General features: G+C 45.3%; 1 long non-coding RNA gene across 1 annotated transcript in view; it reads right to left on the reverse strand.

Moving 5' to 3' along the window:
- LOC146856512 (uncharacterized) overlaps positions 1-16,869 on the reverse strand; it is a 641,203-nt gene that overhangs the window by 214,079 nt on the left and 410,255 nt on the right. Inside the window, exon 5 of the long non-coding RNA XR_014981504.1 lies at positions 4,080-4,130. This is a non-coding gene — a long non-coding RNA (uncharacterized LOC146856512). The remainder of the gene's footprint in view (positions 1-4,079; positions 4,131-16,869) is intronic.

The following is a 16,869-nucleotide window of genomic DNA, read 5'->3' on the forward strand; positions in this document are numbered from 1 at the left end:
TGTCTGGAAGACTCATTCACAGATGAGGAGGGAGAGTGCTACCTCATATCCTGTGCGAGCGATCTCAAACGAAGACGACGACCACAACCAACATGCGCCATTGAGATCGCAGGATCACCCGTTACAGCCCTTATCGATACCGGGGCATCTGTGAAAGTCATGGGGTGTCAACACTACAAGAAACTAAACCCAAAACCAGCGCTAACACCTTCCAAAGTCAGAATCCTCACATATGGAAGTCAGACACCGCTTCCGCTGAAAGGAAAAATGTCCGTACAAGTCAAGTCGGAAAACCATGAAGTTACGACCACATTCCACGTGGTCGACAGGGAAGCAGATATACTGGTCGGGAGTCATACCGCCGAAGATCTGAGCCTGGTCACATTTGCAAATGCAGTGAAGTCACTTCAAACAGAAGACATTCTGGAGCTATTCCCACAACTATTTGAAGGTCTAGGGAGCATGAAGCGGCCGCCAGTGAAACTGCATATCGACACAGCGGTGAAGCCCGTCGCCCTACGACATCGTCGCATACCATTTCACCTAAGGCCACTAGTGGAACAAGAACTCCTGAAACTTGAGCAGCAGGGTGTGATTGAGAAGGTAACAGGACCGACTCCCTGGGTATCTCCCATGGTAATCGCCGAAAAACCAAGACAACCAGGGAAGATCCGAATCTGCATTGATATGAGGATGCCCAACCAAGCAATAAGGAGAGAGAGGCACCTGACACCAACAGTTGATGACATCCTGGCCGACCTCAACGGGTCCCAGTGGTTTTCGAAACTGGACTTAAATGCTGGGTACCACCAATTGAAGCTAGCAGAAGAAAGCAGGTACATAACCACGTTTTCCACACATCTAGGGCTTCGACGCTACAAGAGACTAAACTTCGGGATATCATCAGCCGCAGAGATATTCCAAAACGCTTTAAGAGAAGTCTTGTTAGGACTGCAAGGTGTCATCAACGTCAGTGATGACATTCTAATACACTCAGCGACCATAGAAGACCATCACCGGCAGCTCAGAGCCACCCAAATGCATCTCGCAGAGCACGGAGTGACCTTACACAAGGAAAAATGCCAATTCTTCAAAAAAAACATCGAGTTCTTTGGATACGTATTCAGTCAGGATGGCGTGAAGGTGGACCCCAGAAAATCGCAAGCAATTCAGCTCGCTCCCGCTCCCACAATGGCGTCGGAAGTCAGGAGTTTCTTAGGCATGGCAACATATTGCGGAAGATTCATTTCGAACCTCGCCACCATCTCTGAACCACTACGAAACCTAACCAAGAAAGAGAACGTCTGGCGATGGTCCCATGCAGAAGAAGAAGCTTTCCGCAAAGTGAAGACGGCTCTACTGGAAAGCACAACCATGGCATACTTCAACACAACTCGGCAAACGGAACTAATAGTAGACGCCAGTCCAGTGGGTCTAGGAGCCCTGCTAACTCGTGAAACCTAACCAGGGACCTGGGTGGCGCTGGCATTTGCGAGCAAAGCACTGAATGCAACCGAAATCTGTTACTCTCAGATTGAGCGGGAGGCACTTACTATCAAATGGTAATGCAACCACTTCCATCTATATGTCAGTGGACATCCGTTCAGGGTCGTAACAGATCATCAACCACTTCTCCCACTATTCAAAGGTACTGCACCACACCTGCCACCCAGAATTGAGCGATGGGCGATCCAACTCCAACAGCATCAGATGGAACTGGTGTACAGGCCAGGCGCGAAGAACCCTGCCGATTTCCTGTTGCGTCATCCGGCATGTCTCGCAGAGGGAGACTCTGAGCAAGAAATCAGGACGGAAGAGTGTGTCAACATGATCTCTCAGTGGTCGTGCCCACGAGCACTCTCCATAGAAGCAATCAAAGCCCACATGGACACTTGACATGATCCTCAAAAGAATAACAGACGCACTGCTTAAAGGATCGTGGGAAGGTTTTCTCCAGGACATCCAGGGGTGGAACGAGCCGGACCGGACGCGGCTAGGAAAAATGTGGAGAGTCCAAGATGAACTCAGCGCTGCTGAGAGTGGCGTGATACTAAGAGGGTCACGCATCGTCATTCCACAAAGCCTCCAAGAGCGAACAACCGTGTTAGCACACGAAGGCCATCAAGGCACAGGAAAAATGAAATCCACAATGAGAGAAAAGGTGTGGTTCCCGGGTCTAGAAGAAGCAGTAGACACCGTCGTGCGAAACTGCAGAGCTTGTCAAATCACTGTAAATCCAGAAGCACCAGCTCCCGTGATAACTGAAGATCCTGCTCCGTCGCTCTGGTCATGGGTGAGCCTCGATTTCGGGAGCTTCCCGGATGGGCGAGTCACGGCGGTCTTGGTTGACAGCTATACCAAATATCCTAGTGTGGAAATCCTGCCATCCACTGCATTTAACCATCTACAGCCAGTCTTAGACAAGACATCTGCACTTTTTGGGTTGCCACACGTAGTCAAGACAGACAACGGCCCTCCGTTTCAAGGCAGTGAAGTCAAGGACTTCCTACCCCGGTTAGGTGTAAAAGATCACCGCATTACTCCTCAGTGGCCCCAAGCCAATGGGGAGGCAGAACGCTTCATGCGGACAGTGAACAAAATTCTGCGCATAGCAGTGGCCGAACAAACGGACCCAGAAACAACTCTCCAGAAATTCCTGCGGGAGTATCGCAGTACCCCTCACTGCACAACGCAAAAGGTCCCCGTGGTCGTTGATGCTGGCAGGACCTCGACGGGACACTTTTCCCATGGCTGACAATTGGGAACAGAAGCCGTATGACCCAGCGAAGACCCAAGCGAGGAGGTCGCAGACCAACGGGAAAGCCAGTTAGCGGAGGAGAGCATGCACCCGAGCGCTGACACCGGGATGTACCGTCCTAATAAGGAACCGTCGGAGCGGAGGGAAATTCCGCACCCCCTATGAATCAGGATTGTGGACTGTGAGGACAGCCCGGGGAACTGCCATCACTGCCGAGCAAAATGGGGAGGTAGTAACCCAAAACATCTCCTGGTTCAAGAGAGTCCCGGGGAGGATGTTGGGGCGCAGGACGCAGAAGAATCAATAAGCGGAGGCGCCACGAGTGAAGAAACAGAACCCAGCTCCGTTGATGACCTCTCCCAGAGTCCTGCAGCATCGGCACCAGCTGCAAGCTCCGTCCCCAGAACCTCGGCTGGCAGGCCAGAAATGACTAGCCGACAAGAGAACCAGAGTGGTCGACAGCAGCGATACAACCTCAGACCTAATCCCAGACCAAGCCAAAGACTTGCTGATTTTGTGTGTTAACTGTTGTTAAGTGTTCCTGATTAAAGAACTGATTTGGGATGGGATGTAGTGGTCTAGTCTACAAGATCACCCGAGGGGCTAACTGCCCCGGAAGCAACCCCACATTATGTATCACTCTCTGGCCAGACGTGGCCAGAGAGCTTAAATAAAGGGGCCGGGGTTGCTCGAGACCTTCCGGCCGGTACAAAGTTACAGAGCGTGTGTGTCCATCATTTACGCACTCAAGGCCTCTACAGAGAGTATCCAGCTCAGATCTCAGACCCAGGTTGTAAAGAACCGGAGGAGCCAAAGCGGGATGAACCCAAGACCAGGAGAAACTCTGCAGCATTTGGTGGAGAGAAGGTGTATCCTGTTTGCCAGTCGGGCTCCGCTCCTAGCCACATCCAGGAGGAACGTGGCTCAGCCAGGTGCGTGAGAGGCTCCTAAGTAGAGCCTGTAAGCGGGAGAGAAAAGCCGCAAGCGGGAGGTGGACAAGACTGAGAGAGAAGTGGGTAGGAGGGGAGGAAGCTGGGTTGAAGGCAATACTACTTGCAACTCTAATTGGGTTGAAGGCAATACTACTTGCGACACTACTCTGGTTGAAGTCAATACTACCAAGGTAAAAGAGAATTCTACCTTATCTGGGTTGAATCCGTTTTGTATTATTTTCAGCTTTTTTTTTCCTTTTCACTCAACTTGATCACTGGTCCTTACCTTTTGTAACACCCTCCCATTAACCTCACTATCTTCATAGAGAAGACTTATAAAGATCACTACTCTAACATACATGACTGAGACAATTTTAACAGTGACTTACCTGACTTCTTCTGTCTGTGGAGGATACGAGTGGACAGGAACTCCAAGGGCCCTGCAGAAGAAAAGAAGACGCTTGTTAATCTTGGACTCCTGTTTCTTTACTTTGTGTGTTCTTTTGAAGATTGTGAAATAAAAGACAATAAGTTAAAACCTAAAGTAGTCTGATTTTGCATTAAATTATCTAAGCAAGATCACACACATTTGACCCCTGCCTGATTGACAATGATGTGCACCCATCGGGCCTCCTGCTCCCTGTGACCCAGCCACATCAAGAGTCTACCCTCCTTGTCCCCTGTTTTGCACAGGTGGTGCAGAGTGGCCATTATCTGCTGTATGGGCTTCTCCTGTGCCAAGTCCCTATATTCTGCCTGCCGCGCTGCTATCTGCCTCAAAACTAGGGGATCAATAGCCAATCCTACAACCCTCGAGTTGTAAAATCTTGTTCTCCAGCTTCTTGAGCTCCGTTAGTTTCTTCTTTTTTTCTGTGAGATTTAGTTTTCAGCTCTATCCTGAAGCACAGTCTTAAATGCCTCCCACAGCACAATTTTAGAAGCCACTGAGTTTTAATTCTCAGTAAAATACAATTTCGTATCGATCCGTAGACCCCCTCGCCGCTTCCCGGTCCTTTTGGTCCCAAGCATTTAACTTCAATTCAGTAGTCCTCCGGCCCCTCAGTCGTCCCATGCTGACTAAGAGGGCAAAGTGGTCCAAAAGACCCCTTGCCATGTAGTCGGCCTGTGTCACCTCCTCCACTTCTCCCCCCAGCACAAAGACATAATCTAGCCTTGATTAGACCCTGTGGGAAAAATAAGAATAAGTCCTGTCAGAATGGTGTAGAGTGCGCCACACATCATGTAGGCCCAGTCTGTCCGCAAACTGTGCTGGTGCTATTGCCTGAAGAGGTTGTCTGGGTCCTAGAATGGTTGAGATTTGTGGTGATGACGTCATTAAAGTCCAACCACCACATGTAGTGTAGAGGTAGATTCCAAAAGAATGTCTGTTATTTTGGGCAGGGCCGAATATTTGGTGCTTGCAGCCGGGGTGGGGCATATACACTCATGAGGGTTATTTAGGTCTGTCCCCGGTAACCATACACCCCCCACATATCTACTATTGGGATCTATCCAGGTTTTGGATACTTGAAAGGGGAAACGTTTCCTCACCAATATTGCCACCCTGAGCCCTGCTGGTAAATCCTGCAAGTGCCAGTGGGGTGTATGCTCCCCTACCCAGGAATCTACAGTGTATTCCTTGCAAATATATCTCTAGAAGGAGAACCACATCAGGCCGCAACCGCTAAATGTAGTGGGTATCCAGGCCCGGTTGATTTTATAACCAAGGCCACTGACGTTCCAAGTCAATACCATGAGAGGAGAATCGTCAAGCTGCCCGGGATGTGCCATCTCATGAGGAGTGGTGCTAGTAAGGCAGAGTGTTGTTCAATGTTTCTAGTAAATGGAATTCGTGCCTGTGTTCTTCCGCTGTCAATAATGCAGGCAATAATAAGAATAACAAAACTTAACATTTCCCCACTCCAACCCATCCTACCATCCTACCCCCCAGTATCTCCCCATTGCCCTGAATCATATTAGTTGATCCAAACCTTGCATGAAGAGAATATGGGAAATCTGTAGTCCACCACCCACCTTTACTCAGGAACCCTGAATAACTTCTAGTAAACAAAACTGATACCGAGAGAAAAAAGAAAATGAAGACCTTACACCCAGTTAATACTGAGACTCTCCTGGGGGGTGATGGAAAACAGGTCATTTCCAACGGCTTGGCCATGGCTCAACATCTCAGTTCAACTGCCCTGGCCATCTTGTACCATATTCACGCCTGGTTCTGCGGATTTCTTGCCCATAGAATCTTGTTCCATATTTGAAATTTCCACCAACAGTGGGTGGCCTCCATCAGAGTCTGATGACTGATTCCTCTCTGACAAGTCTGATGTAACAACCCTCTGTGTCTTATCGTGCTTAGTCTTTTTTGTTATCCGATTCATTTCACCCTCAGTGTCTGATGAGAGTTCGAATGTTTGTCCTTGTCACAGAGCCATAGCACCATTTCATCATCTCCTCCCCAATCATTGGACCTGGGGTCTCGCCCACTCTGCCAAGGAGGCACACTGGCGCGCGTGTCCACCTCTTTCCACCCTCCGAGGCGGACACTCCACCAGCAAGGCCCAGGCCTCTTCAGGTGACTGAAAGAAGAGTGCCTTACCATCGTAGAGGACCTTGGGCCTCACCAGGAATAATAACATATATTATATTGAAGGGCACTTAGCTTCGTTTTGACAGAGTCAAAGGTACGCGTCTGCCTCTGAACCTCCCAGGTATAGTCTGGGAACACCATAATTTTAGAATTTTCGTGGTGGATCTCTCCTATATGGTGCACTTCCCTCGGTATCATGTCTCTATCTTGAAAATTCAGAAAGCGGGCGATCACCGGCCGTGGAGGTGTCCCTGCAGGAGGTTTTGCACTCAGCGCTCTGTGGGATCACTCTATGACAAAGCAGAATGAGAATAGTTCTAGGGGGAGAGAGGCTCTCAGCCATCCATCCAGAAAGGCACCCATGTTAGATCCTTCGACCACCTTTGAAGCCCACAAAGCGAAAATTGTTTCTCCTCGCTTCGTTTTCTGCATTGTTTACTCTCCAGACCATTACCTTCATTGTGGAGCTGAGCTCCATCTCTTCTTTGTGAAGACTCTGGGTCATGTCCTCCTCCTCTGAGATTCTATTTTATTTTCTGCTGTTGTGACCCTCTCTGAGACGTTGTGAAGGTCTTTTCAGAACAGGGTGAATTCAGAGTGCTCTTCCCCAATTCTCCCTTCCATGGCCTCCTTTGAGGATTGGATTGCCAGCAGGAGCGCTGCGTTGTCCGGCATGGTGGATGCACCCTCCTCAGACCTCCCCAGTGAGACCAATACCCTCATGTAGCTGTCCATTTTACCCTTGGGGCTGAGGGGCCACACCCCTCCACCTTTTGCCCCTCACAAACATTGTCTGTCAGGCTGACCATTGTTCATCCTGATAGACACTGTTCATTTTCAGGTCAGGCATCCAGGAGCCAGACATTTGCTAAATGTGCAAGCTCCTGGCTGCCTGAGTTGAACTTTGCTGGGCTGAGGAAGTCACAGCTCCTGTGGGTGTGACGTCCTCAGCTCAGCAAAGGTCCCTGAGGCCCTCCCCTCAGTGATGAGGGGGAACGTCACTGATAGCCTCGCACCTGGGCGTTTCAGTTTTAAGCCCTGAAGCGCCCAGGGTCGAGTGTCAATTAGTGAATATTCATCACAGATTGGAATAAGAAATTGCCACTGCACTTGATTAAACATGAGGAGGAACCCAGGTACTTTATAGCCATGAAACTTAATATGGTCATTAATGAGAGGGTAACAATTAAGTTCGTAGTTTTAATTCACTGTCCCTTATTACTTTTCACAGAACTGACCAAGTCCCGGTCGGTCCTGAGGAGAACCCCTTTAATCACAGAGGGTTTGAAACGTGCCAGCCCATCCTCTGGGGGAAGCCCAACTTCTTGGGGAAGAACACTCGCAACAAACCAATATTGTTTGGGAGATATGGCAGTGTGCCTATTCCTTTAGTAGAAACATCCAGAGTTAGCGACCCCCGGTAGCCAACTCCGGCAGGACACATTGTGTTATTAACAAAAAAAGATATTTCCTCCAGGTGTGATTTTGTTTAAATGAAGAACTGGTCTAAGAAAGGTCAACTTCACTGCTTTTTCCCCCGAATTGAATGGAAAAAAGTTAATGTTTTTGTCATTATTTGTGTTTGTATTGATTTAATGAGTTTGAAATGTATATTTGAACTTTTTGCAAAAAAAGGTTTGCTCTTCAAAAAGACAGATGTAGAGATGTTCCAATAAAAGTTTGGAATTCATATAAAAGAAAAGTGAAATAAATCACAAGGGCCATTGAAAATGAGAGTCTTGGTTCTCTATGTTTGAATTGGTACAACATTTGGCAAATAGACACTTTGTTTGTTTACACAATTTTCTAAAAGTGGCATCTCTAAAATAGTAATGTTAAATCTAACTCTATCAGCAAAGAGGTTTTAGCATTATAATTCCAATGATATAAAACATGACAGAGCTACTCCTTCTCAATGAGGAATTACAGCTTAAAGTGTAATAAGGAATTTGCAATGTTAACCTATGATATTAGCAGGCCTCACACTAGTGAAAAACGAATTGGGGTGTTTTTCACTACCAGGACATGCAAAACTTAAAAGTACATGTCCTACTTTTTAAATGCACTGCACCCTGCCCTTGGGTTGTTCAGGGCCTACCTTAGGGGTTACTTATATGTTTTAAAAAGGAAGTTTTGGGCCTGGCAAGAGGGTTAACGTGCTAGGTCGGCATTGCAGTTTAAAACTGCACAGACAGGCTCTGCTGTGGCAGTCCTGAGACATGGTTAAGGGGCTACTTAAGTGGGTGGGACAATCAGTACTGCAGGCCCACTAGTAGCATTTAATTTATAGGCCCTGGGCACATGTAGTGCACTTTACTAGGGACTTATAAGTACATTAAATATGCCAATTGGGTATGAGCCAATGTTACCATGTTTAGAGGAGAAAGCAAATGCACTTTAGCACTGGTTAGCAGTGGTAAAGTGGTCAGATTCTTAAAGATCAGAAAAAAGAGGAGGAGGAAGGCAAACAGTTTGGAGTGACCCTTCAGAGAGGGACATTTTCCAAAATCAACCTCATGAGATACTTCCTTTAGTTCATCCCCTAGCGGCTCACCTGAAAATGCAGACTAGTCCTAATTGAGTAATGAGAGTACCAGCAGCTCTGCTGCCATTGCTACTAGACCACAACTTTCTTATGCAGTGTGCCAGGCACCACTGCTGCAAGCGTCAAAAACAGGCCACCATCTTGAAATAGTATTCTGCATACTCCATCATTCTTTACATCAAACATGTGTGTTCTGTTACGTGTACCGACATGCAGACACAGAAAGAAATAAGAACACAGAAACGCTGATTAGAGATGTTTGGTGGTGGAAAGGCATGAGAGAGACAGATACGTTGACTTCTTCTTTAAGAAGGCAGCAGAACAGTGATGCTCGCAAGGGGAACATGGACCGTAACTAGTTTATTTTCTTAAACATCTGGAAAATTATTGTAATGAGTACAGCATGAAGTTATATTCTCATTATTTGAGGCACTGATCTATGAAGCATCAAAACGATTTCCTAACCATAGATTTAATCTCCTTTTCCCACAGAAATGTGAAATATTGTCACCGATTTTCACACACTTGTCCCTTGATTTGGACTACATCTACTTAAGAAAAGAGACTGCGGTATGAATGGTGTTTTCTGTAAGAACACAACGGTTGGTGCACAAGCTGGAGGTTACCTGCATAATGGTGATCATGAATCCGGGTTCCCTGTCTCTGGAGCTGCCCGGTGGGGCCGGTACCTTGGGAACCCGACAATAGTTTCACTATTCTCTAGTTTCTGGTTTGCAGTCTGCTAGGGCTACCCCTGATAGCTTACTCATTCTGATGGTGTCTTACTTTTGCCTACCTTAAACAAATTTCTTTGGTCAACTGTGGCCTTTGGTTCTGAGTCGTGCCTGGTGCAGCCCTGAAACAGGAGGGGCCACAATTAAGATGTCTGGACTGTGTCTCTCGAATACACCTCCTTCTAACCATTTCGTACTTTCCTCATCGCCTATAGTGTGTCAACGTCAGAGAAGATGTGCCACGTATTTCTGAAGGTGTCACCTTGTTGTTGCTTTGGTGTCTCATCATTTTTCCTCCAGAACTGAATAATAAGTGGCTACCAGAGCAAAGTAATAGCACTCACTTTGGACTTTTGAAGCAATTCTGTACTAGTCTGGACTAGTCTGGACTTGGATTTGCTGCTCTCCTTATTACCAAGACTAAGCCACGGGCACTAGAGATGGGAAGTTGCTGATGCTTCCTGTCTTGAAGATTAACTGCCTGCTGTAGTGCCTAGGAGAGGTGAAAAGATTAGCAGACAGAGACCTATGGAAAGGACAACAAGGGTACGAGCGATTGCCCAGCAGCAATAAGGATCTGCAGCCTAGCTGTCTGTCCCTGAACAGCTGCCTCAGCAGAGGGTCAAGGGAGTGCTGGAATCAAGAAAGCCCTGTACTTGTTGGTGCGCCCCTTAACCACCCTTTCTTTGTGATCACCCTTTCCCCAGCCTGAGTGGGGCACAAGCAAGTATTCCTATCTCCTGGACTACCGAACAATATAGAGGCTGTCTTTTTCACTGTCTGACAAACAGAAGTACCTCAAGTTGTCAGTTGGGATACAGTTCACTGTTGGGTAGGGTGTTATTGGGTTGTGGTAGATCTATGCAAACATGTTCCAGGCCCGCTGCACTTTCCAGCTTGAATTCCGGGCTGCAAGTGGATTTGAACAATAGCCTGGGTATATCATAAGATCAGAGGTTTGTGGTAGAACCTCCCTTATTAATGCTAACTGACATATCTGGGCACAATTGTGAATTGCAATATGCCCTCATTCATCTTTTTACTTTTTTAAACAGATTTCATTGGGTTTTCAGTAGGCATATAACAATGGAGTACTGGTTACAGTGGTGATATTTGAAAAGCGGTAAACGCAATGAAAAGTACTTAGCAATGAAAAAACACAAGTTTTCCAGTTACGGATGATTAATCATGATACTTTTGAGATCATGTTCCAGCCAAAAGGACTCCTAAGACCCTCAACGTTTTATGTTTATCGCATTTGTTAACACATTTAAATGTTTTTAATTAAAAGTAAAGATCAATACTCGTTTACCTCTATAGCTATGACTGGAAAACAGCCATTATTGAGTCCTATTACTGTGTGTTATACTGTATTTGAGTTTCAAATATGTATAACCTCCTACATTAATACTTGACTGATGCACAATACTACCACTTTTAGAACCTGACTAGGCTACAGCACTATATAAAGTTATTTATAAGGAGAAGAAGAGCTCTTCCAGCCAACCAACAACGGTCATCGGTGGCTAGGGGTTTTCTCAAGATCTCAGTCACACGAGATAAAGGATGAGTAAAGTCCTGATAAGTAATAGTTGACTGAACAAGTCCAACTAGCCATGAAAAACATTTACCACACTCCTAGAGAATGCACTCCTGATACTGTTGACATCAACTCATAGCGAATGCACTCCTGATAATCAAAGTGCCAACAAATAAAGCTGTGTCCACCTGGAAGAATGAACAAGCTTTGGCAAAGCCAGTAGCTCTCGCTTTGAGGAGCTGTTGGATTTGCCAATTATGTTTGCAGAAGGCGTGCAGCGTCTGCAAAAATAAAACAAGAAAGACAAGTGTATAATTACTCAGCCACTGTGGACACTTGCGTCATTCTGTAGGTGTGCATTTACGTAGAAGCACTTTTTGTGTAGCGGAGCACCCAGCAGCAAATGGCAGCTGCCAGTCCTTCTAAAAACGTAAATGCCTGCGAGGGGAGAGAAAGCAACGGAAGGGCAGGTGAGGGTGAAGCAACATGTGGTGGAGGGAAGGAAATAAAAACAATACAGAGGGGGGGTGAGAACAACACATAAGGCAAAGGGCAACATGCAGTGCACTTTAGAGAGGTAACTGCACACGAGGGAGATAGCTACAGGGTGCATGCGAGGGGTGAAGCACATGAGAGATAAAACAGCATGCGAGAGAACAAAATAGATGAAGGAGGGTCACAGCACATAACATAACACAACATGGTGGAAAGAGCTAGAAAACACATTCAGTCCTTTGGAGGACTGAAAGAGAAAAAAGTAGTTTACTAAACGCGAGCATGGTAAAGAGGTTGTGCTCAAGGGGAGAGATAAATACATGATGGACAAGCAAGCCATTCAATAAGAAGTAAGCAATTGAGAGTGACCATAAAGCCAATCAATAGCAAGCAATGGGCGGGCTTTAAGCCCACTGTAAGTTTTGGTAAACCCACAATAAATGTTTACCAACCAAACAGCATGCACTGCCTGGTTGCTGAAAACTAAAAAACAGGATCAGCTTAACGGCCTCTAAAAGTACCACAGGAAAAATACCACAGCCATCACCAAAGTATGGGGAGGGCTAGTAGGCGATAAGATCCCCAGTAGATCCACCCTCTGCAACCTGCAGTATCTGTGCATTCTGTTAATGCCATCTTAGCTCATTTACAACCTGACTACCACCAGCTCATTATTACCGCAGCCATTAAGCATGATACTCAGAATGACCAGATGCATTTCACCTTTAAGAGCACAGATATGGAGATTGAAGACACCACAATGAAGCAAAAGGTCTAACTTGAGGAGGAGAAGCTGCTCGAGACTGGCTACCTGGAAACCGATCTGACCATCAACTGAAGTACAAGTAAGCAATAACTCGTGATGTTGGTTCTATCTCCACATTTCTGAAAGTTTGAGGAAAGCATTAAATGTGGACAATTCCATTTTATATTGGTTTGCAATCTTTCATCTTTAGAAAGAAATTACATTATTTTTAACTGTTGGACCTGGCACTTTTTGCAGGGACTTACCCACATTTTTGCTTTCTGTTGCTGTCCCTGTTTTTGTTGGCATTAGAACGTTACCATTGCTAACCAGTGCTAACCTTGTGTTCTCTCTCTAAAATAAGGTAAAATTGTACTACAACTAATTGGCACATTTAATTTACTTGTAAGTCACAAGTTAAGTATTGCCACATATACCCAAGTCCTGGAAAGTAAATGCTACCAGTGGGCATGCAGTACCCGTTGTGACACCCACTAAAGTAGCCTTTTTAAACATGTCTCCAGCCTGTCAATGCAGCCTGTGAACAGCTTTAAACTGCTGATTCGACATGGAAAAATAAACCTATTGCCAAGGCCTGAACCTTCCTTTTAAATACTTATAAGTCACCCCTAATTTATGCCCTGAAGGCTCATAGGGCTGGGTGCATGGTAGTTAAAAAGCAGGACATGTGGGTTTCAGTTTTACATATCCTAGTAGAGAAAAAGCCCAAACGTCCTTTTTCACTATTGTAAGGCATATCTCTCCCAAAGACTAACACTGGGTTACATTATTACATTTAATAATTCATAACTTTAGATTGGGAGTAGCTAGAGATATGGGTATGCATTCAAATAAATTGTAACTGAAAACCCTCTTTAATGGTAAAGTTAGATTTTATGTCACAAATCTGAAAATGTCACTTTTAAAAAGTTTCCATTTTCGTGTTCTAATCATTTATGCGATCTGCTAGTGTCTTGGGTTACATGATTGTGCTCTGCTGTTGAGGTTTGTGTATTCCTTCCAGAAAGTGACACAAAGGGGGTTAGGCATGGACAGGCTGGGCAATCCTGCCAGGACGGTTGGTGGTGGAATTGTACAGAGGCCTGATTACATTCAAAGGGCTTTGCCTCCAGTACACACAAATGAACCTGACACTAGTCTTTTGTCAATCAAGACTTCTTGAAGCTTTGACAGGGAAAAGAAAGAACTTTCCAGAACCAGATGTGGGGTGGTATAGGGAATACCCCCACTTCAAAGGCGGCACCAGATATAAATATTGAACCTCCATAGCCACTCATCACTACACTCCAGGACCTGTGGTCATTACAAAAGAGGGACTATCTTGCTCCACAGAGGACTGTCCTGCTGCTACCAGAGGAGTGCCCTGCTGTTTGAGGACTGCCTTGACCACCATAGGGTTGCCCTGCCGCTTGAAGACTGCCCTCTTCTCTGAGAAGGAATACTAGATCTGCTCCCTTCATCCCAGGCTAACCTAGGTGACTTCAAGGGTCAGTTGCTGACCTCCTGTCTGAGTTACAGAGCCCTTGCCTGGCATCAGTTACGCTCCTCCTGTGAACAAGGTGAAATCCTGAAGTTTAGGGTTCTTCATGACCATGAATAGGTGTGTTCTGGCTCAGACTCTTCCACCCCTTGTCTACTGCCAACGCGAAGCTCCAGTGAACCTGACTGTTTGCACTAAAGCAACCACCAGCGACAATTGGCAACTCAGATCTGCCCTTCGCAATACAGCAATGACAGCCTATGGTGACCGCCAACGTGAAGCTCCAGCGTGACCATCTGGAACATGCTTTTAGGCGCTATGCTTACCTAAAACTTTAAAATTGCATCTCTCCAGTTCAACTGAAATGTACTTATCTTGTGCTTTCACTTTATTACTGTTTGTGTGCTGCATAAATACTTTACCCTTTGCCTCTAAGTTAAGCTTGACTACTTTTTGCCAACCTACAGAGGGTTAAGCATGGGTTAAATTAGTGACTTTTGTGGTTCACCCTGATAAGGATTGTGTTTGTTGCCTGAGTGGGGCTTCCACCCCCCTCAACCAATAACCTGATTTCTTACATTAATTTTTCACTAAGCCCACAAAAAAAGTATGTGAAAGAGGGCAACGAGGATCAGGAAGTTTGGAACAACATCAGAGAAGTATGACTGTCTCTTCAGAAACACTAAAAAAGAATCTACCTCAACTAGGAGAGATTGCTTCAAAATTATTCTACTGCTTTTATATGAGCTGGTAGCAGCAACCAATCCAAATATATTTGACAGTCATTTGCACCTCCAATACAAAGAGAATATTGTGCAAGTGTTCAAAAATGTATCAGTCAATTCAGCTAACATTAACAGCTAATCACTAGAAAATTACACTTTTTATGAACAAGATTTGGCACAGTCATCGACTTTGAATTGGTAAAACAGATTTTAGAGAGACTTTGAATGATAAATGCAGCCTGCATACAAGAAATGCCATTAAAGGATTAGAGTCCAACAGATTATAAGAGAGCTGCTCCACTTTGCAACATTGAGCCTACACTTAAGTGTAAGACATCTGTTTCCCTGTGTTGTGAACTCCGGCGATCACACAAAGTGCATCCCAGTATTGCTCCTTCTTCTTTATGTCCATATTATGTTCTGGTGTGATTAAAGCATTTCTCTTTTCTTTAAAAAAAGAAGCACTAGACTGAACATTCTCTCATTATTTATGTTATTTGATTGCTTGAGCTCTGAGTTTCAACCCCATGCTACCTTCCTGAGAAGCCTTGGGTAGTTCGTCCTCGCTACAGAGACTCAAATGTTATTTCAGTGTACGTGGCATAGTTTGCAGTGCCAAACTAGGATGGAATCCAAGACACCATTGGTAAACAGCCCCAACCACTAGAGTTGAGGCCAAGTAAACACTGCTTGCCCTGTGCCAAATCCCCATAAGAGGTTCTAATAATTGTCGGCAAGTAGTATGGGATATGTAGTTTCCAGTTCAGCTATATGTAGTAGATGAATATGTTTATCATGAATGCATCATTCCAAGTACATCAGATTGGTAAATAATAGGATGGCAGAAGTATCTCTGGAAACCCTGTCCTTAGATCAGTTAAAAAATATGTGTTTGGAGAGATGACGATGGGCTACCAGACTCAAGGGCAGGAACATCTTTGTGAGCCATTTTAGACATCATACAGAGAAACTGGGTGGCATTGAAGAAACTGTGATGGATTAAGGGGAGGGTACATGTTGTGGAATCAGGCTGATTTAGCCCCTTAGCAAAGGTTCTCCTCAGGCACACCTCAAATCTAGCCCCAAATTTGCTTTATGTTGCTTGCCAATGAAAGTCTGCACCTCTGAATTCTCTGGTGCCATTGTGATTGACTTCAGGAGTTGTTCGCTTGTAGGGGTTGAGACTAGCAGACACCCTGAACTTGCAGTGGGCCCTTCAGAACGTTAAGGCTAATTAAGATTAGAAAGCCAGAGAGTTTGAGTTAGAGAAGCTGAGGTTTAGATTGCCAGGAACATGAGGAAAGGAAGCAGAGGAGGGAGAACGCATTGGCCTGGGAGGGGAAAAGAAGGGGAGCAAGGAGAGGGAAAGAAAACAGAAAGGCAAGGAGAGGGAAAGAAAACAGAAAGGCAAGAAAAGAAAACAGAAAGAAAGGGAAAGAAAATAAGACAGAATTTTTGAGTGAGATCATAGCCTTAGAAAGGAAGGAACTCAAGACTGAGGTAGAGAAAGCTACTTCTGGGAAATTATTCCACCTTCAACTCTGCAGGGTAGATGGTAAGGGCTTCATAAGAGCTTGTACCCATGTAGGTGGAAGGCAACGATATTGTGGAATTGCTTGGGAGTTTTGAAATAGATTTTAGAAAACAGGCTTTGAATGACTGTTTCTGAGGTTTGGATTGAGCAAAAGAGCAGATGGCATTCCATGTGAAACCAGGACTTATGTTACATTGCATTGGTGTGTGTGAGGGGTATAGGCACAGTGTTGTCAGTTTTTTTAGACAATTACTATCAACATATAGACTCAAGTAGCAGTTCTCTTCCTCATTTAGGCAATATCGGTCATATTTTGCATTCAACTTTCAGTGTCGATTCACAAGAGGTTAGCTAACAGGGCAAACAAAGGACTAAAGCAGCACAGTTCTAAGCCAAGGAGGAAAAGATCTCTTCACAGACTGGCTCAAAACCGGAGGCTATGGGCCAGAGCAAAAGGACAGGGAATGATAGGACGTTTCATCCACGTGTAAAGTGGTGATTTGTTGTAGGTACCACAAGGATTGGCGTTATAAAAGAAGATCCTATAGCAGCTGCTCCGACTGTATGTAGTATTTTACATGTGGGTGAGATACCCAAGAGTGGCTAGCTTAGCAGCTTTGGACAACGAGAAAAGGGACACAGAAGTTCTGCTCTGAAGCATATCCATTCAAATACCATGGGCTTTGTGCTAGAAGCAGGAATCAATGAAATGTATTGTTACATGATTTTTTAAATTCAAAATAGGCTGTCAAAATATG

Source organism: Triturus cristatus, chromosome 4_1, assembly GCF_964204655.1.
Source record: "Triturus cristatus chromosome 4_1, aTriCri1.1, whole genome shotgun sequence".
Taxonomy (NCBI): Eukaryota; Metazoa; Chordata; class Amphibia; order Caudata; family Salamandridae; genus Triturus; species Triturus cristatus.